Raw genomic sequence first — 5000 nt, forward strand, 5'->3', positions numbered from 1 at the left:
TTCCCGTCACACCTCGCAACCGTAGCATCGCCACCGTTCTTGCTCCGCTGTGGGTACCGGTGTTGGACTCGTGCAGGGCGCGCGTCGAACAGCGTGTACAAAATCACGGATTTTGTGCTTCAAAAACGGATCAAAAACGACACACGCCCACTTTTTGCCGTCCAATCGGTGAGCGAGGGGCGAATTGGCCCCGCCCCCAGGGCGATCGATATATGCAAATTTATCGATCAAAAAGCCTTCACGCCCACTTTTTCTCGGGCCAATGGGGAGCGAGGTGAAAGGTCGAAGGGAGGGGGTCAAAGATGAGAGGGCGAAGCTACGGGGCTGATAAAAGGACCGTGTTCGTCAGTCCAGAGAGTCCACAGGCGGAGAGGCGGAGAGGCGGAGAGTCGGAAAGTCGGAAACAGAGAGTCAAGACTTCGCGGGCGGTGGAGTTGGCAAAAAGGAGCTGGTCGTCGTGTGCGTTGGAGTCGGAACGGAGGGGACGGAGCTGTGGAAAGGCAGAGACACCAGACGAGGGGGTGCTCGCGTCGGGAGCTGCACCCCAGGGAGGCCGACAGCGCGACCTGGCCGAGGTGGAGACGCTCGTCGCGGGATAATAAAAATCCTCTATACCCCGAGCATCAGCAACCCCCTCCTGTTTCCCCCCCGCGCTGAGATAGTGCGACCAAGGGGGCCCCTTTCCCACCCCCTACCAGACACTGTCCGCGAGGCCCGCGGAGTTGAGGCGCCATCGCCGCTCCGCGTCTCATCACCAGACGGGTAGGCGCGACCCGGTCTCGGCCTCAGGCCCGCCTCATCCTTGAGGGTATTCTTTTCCTTGGTTTTGGGTATGTGTTGTCGGCGCCGTCTGTGAAGTAGAATTGTATAAGTGTTGCCGTGTGCTCGGTAGTCGGTATTAGCTCTGCATTGTGTTTTCGCTTTTACGTTTGCTTTTTGTGTAAATTGCATTGTGTCTTTTCTGTGTGCATTTGGTGGAATTGTATATGTGTGCTCCCGTGTGCCGCGAATAAATGTGCTTTGTGTTGAACTGTTTCCCGCTTCGCTTCGTCATTTCTCTCATTGAATCCTCATCTTGCTTCACGTAAAGGGTTGGTAGTGGGCTGAATACGCCCGATAATTAATCGAACCGTCGAGGTCGACGATAACACCGCTCGGTTATTCTGATAGTACGGAACGGGTCGCTTAAGTGGCCCGTGTCCGAAGTCGACCTGCGGCGAGGTGCGATCGCCCGGTCTACCCTCCGCGTGGGTACTTAGGTAGGTCGAATTTGGCGAGCAACCCTATCCCACGCGGGGGCTGATTGGCTCGATCGCGGTGAGACCGAAAGGTCCACCCGTGACTGGTTCCCGGCGTTAGTCCGAGAGGGTCACGACTGGATTGTCCGTCCGGTGGGCGACGTGCCGTGATTCGAGTTACATGGCCGTCAGCACGCCGGCGGGCGCGAAATCCGCAACACTGGTGTCAGGTCGTGCGATACAAATTCATCGCCCTCCTCGCGGCACTGGTATCGGAGAACAGGAAAACGGGCTCTCCTGTCTCCGGCTAAATTCACGGGAATCGGTCCAGGGGTGAGAGAAGCGACCCCCGATTCCCTCCAAATTACGAGCGAGCGAAATTAACCCTTAAAGAGAAGCAAGATGGCGTCTCAAGGCGAGCGGGAGCCGGGGGTATTAGAAATGGATGTAGAATGTGTGGAGTCCATGGTCCAGGATGGAATCCCCGTGCAGGAAATGTTGATTGTGCAGGAACACGGACTCGCCCAACTGAACCCAGAGCCCGAAATGGGTGCGGCAGCGGCCGCGGTGTATGACACCTCCCCCCCCCCTCTCCACCAAAACCCGCCGACCCTTGCCGAAACGGCTCACCCAAGCGCACCCGACATGGCCCAGCTATGCGCCATGCTGGCGGCAATGAACGAAAAGATGAATGCGAAAATGATCGAAAAAATGGATGCGAATATGAATGAAGTGAAAACGACGATGGATGCGAATACACAGCAAATGAAAAAAGAAATGAAAGAACTACGGGGTGAGACGCAGAACATGGGCCGATGCCTGCAGGCGGGCATGAAGGCCGTGACCAGGGAACTCGGAATGGCGACTCCACGTGTGGGAGCAAACGAGCTGGAAGGGGGTGCAACGGCTGACAGGCCCGCGGTGGAGGCGGGTAAGGAAAAAGTAATTCGGGAGACAAGAGACGAGGTGAAAGTAATTGCGAGGGAGAGAAAAGAACAATTAATACGGAGAGCAAGGATGAGGTACGCGGAGATCGTGAAAGAGCAAGGAGTGAAAAACAGGGAAGGACGGGAGCGACTTAAAGAGAAAGCAAGGTTGACCTACATAAAGATAAGGGAAAGACGCCAGAAAGAAGCAGAGACCAATAAACACGATGAAGACGGGGTGAGTGACGCACACACACACACGGAGGTAGTGGAGGATAATGGGGGTGAGCTCGCGGAGCGTGCAGGGACCCGGTGCGAGCAGTTGGATGGCCTCCTCCAGGAACAAGGGGAGGGAGTCTGCCCCCTTGAGGTGAGTCACGACCAGGTGAGTTCGGTCGTGCTTTGCGAGGTTGAGGGGGCGAGTGCTGCGAACGGGTGCACGGAGAGCTTGGGGGGTATAGAGGCCCCGGAGACCCTTGTGGGGACACGAATCCCCAGTGTGGTTGTCCCTGTGTGTGTGGTGCAAGGCGTGAGTGCGTCCCCGTGTGTGGAAGCGACCCCGTGTGTGAGTGGTGTGGTGGCGATGGTGCCGGAGTACGTGCTTCCCAGCACGCCGTGTGTGGCTGAGGCACGGAGTGTGAGTGAGGCACCGCGGGTTAGTGCCCCCGCGTGTGTGGGTGAGGCACCGTGTGTGGAAGAGACCGCGTGTGTGAGTGTCGCCGTGTGTGGATGAGGAACCGCGGTTGAGTGCCCCCGCGTGTGTGGGTGAGGCACCGTGTGTGAGTGAGGCCGTGTGTGTGGATGAAGCGGCCTGTATGAGTGAGGCACAGCGGTTGAGTGCCCCCGCGTGTATGAGTGAGGAACGGTGTGTGGATGAGGCACAGCGGGTGAGTGCCCCCGCATGCGTGAGTGAACGGTCGTGTGCAAGGTCGCTGTGTGCAAGGGAGACCGTGTGTGTGAGAGAGCGGTATGTGAGGGAGATGTCGGTTGGCATGCGGGAGCACGCAGCCGCGTCTCCCGGTGTGAATATGATGGAGTGGACTGTGTGCGTCGTAACACGCAGGTATGCGTGTGTGGAATGGAGACGGAGACGGCGACAGAGGAGAGAAAGCCGAGTAGCGGCTGTAGTTGTTTCGGGGACCGTGCCGGGTTCACCCAGCAGTGAGCACGCGGTTCGTGCTGTGCAACGCACGAGACCGGCACGTGCTCGCTTGCGAGAGTGAAGTCCCGGTCCGGGAACGCACGCGGTGGATTTGCCGATCCCGCGGACGGACAAAGTTTAGGCAGGTAAACGGATTTGGACCGGACGGGTTCTCCACGCGATCGTGTGTGTTAAGCTCCAACGGGCAAAGCACATGTGTTCGCGTGGGGAACCCCTCGAGACGTGGGGCTTGTTTTTTTTCTGCGCACGGTGACGTCATGGCTGCACGTGGGGTTGGAATCCGGCAGGAGGGGTATCTCTGCCGGATGGCACCGTCCAAGGAGAGACGAGGAACACGTGCAGCTGCATGACGTCACGGGCAGGTGCAAAGTGCGCGAGTTGCCGCGCAGATGCTGCGCAGGGAAAAAAAAAGGAAAAGCAAGCCTCACTTTCGGGTGCACAGGATTCCTGGGCAAGGGGTGAAAGACCCCCTTATCCGGGGCACAGGATGAAAACTAGTTAGGGGGAAGGGTTAGCTTAGCTAGACTGACTTCATGGGGCAGGGGTAAGTCCTCATGGAGTCCGTGGAATGGATTAGTTAGAGGGATTGTAGCCAGATTTAGGTTGGGAAATAAAATGATTTATTTGGAGACATGGACAGACTTATGAATGTGTAGTGGGGACGTAGCTTAGCTACGTAGGTTAAAAGGAACGTGCTACTAGTTTAAGGGACGACGTGGGAGCACGAGTTAGTTAGGGGATGTAGTTAGAAGGATGGCAGAGTTCAGCGGTGTGTGTGTTGAAGAGTAGGAGAGTTGTGAGGTGAGTACATGGTGAGTGAGTGAGGCCAGCGGGTCTGTGTGAATGGAGCGAATGGGGAATGCATGGTGCGATGAGTGATTGGGGGGAGGAGTGACTCCCGCCCAAGGGACCCCGGGGTCGAGTAAAGTGAGTTAGCTGGGTTAGTCAAATTGAAAAATGGAGGTCGTTTTGCTGTTGGTGGGAATGTAGGCTCGAAACCCATTTGGAGGGGTGCAGGAGCCCTGTTGACGGGCTTGGGAGCGTGGCTGCGAAAGGTGAGTATCGCTGAGTGGGTACCCCGGGCACCAGGCTAGTCGGCCGCGGTAGGCCAAGGGCCCATGGGGGGCCGGGATAGCGTAGTGGGCACGGGTGCGCCTGCTTGGTGCGGGGGCCCGGGGCGCCATTAGCCGCGTGGGCAGTGTTGTGGGCACGGGTGACCCTCGGAAAGGGGCCCGGGAGGCCAGCCTGCCACGTGTGCGTTTCAGGGGAGGTGCCATGGGGGGCACTCCCCGGTGTTAGGGAGCTGGTAGGCTCGGAGGCAGTGTAGTGCCCGGGGGTGCCATAGCGGGAGATTCGGCAGAGGGTCGTGCCTGCCAGAGAGAGCCACGTGTCCCAGCCAGGAGACCGTGTGAGGGCACGGAGAGAAAATTGGGGGGCGAGGCCGGAAATTGTGAGGACACCAACACAGGCGACGGGAATCTGGGTTGTTAGAACCAATACTTTAAGCGAGAGGCGCTTGTTGAAAGCCCCGGGGTAGTTTAACAGTTAAATGGATAGGGTAGATTAGGAAGTGTACCCCTCCGCACCATCCATCCCCTCGCTGTCGTTGTGGGCCGCTGGACCCACTTTGGTTATAGATCGCCGAACTCTGGGGAGGCCATTCTGAGGCTTCGT

This window comes from Eptatretus burgeri, chromosome 6 (genome assembly GCF_056783735.1).
Source record: "Eptatretus burgeri isolate ZD-2024b chromosome 6, Ebu_testis_v1, whole genome shotgun sequence".
Lineage (NCBI taxonomy): Eukaryota > Metazoa > Chordata > Myxini > Myxiniformes > Myxinidae > Eptatretus > Eptatretus burgeri.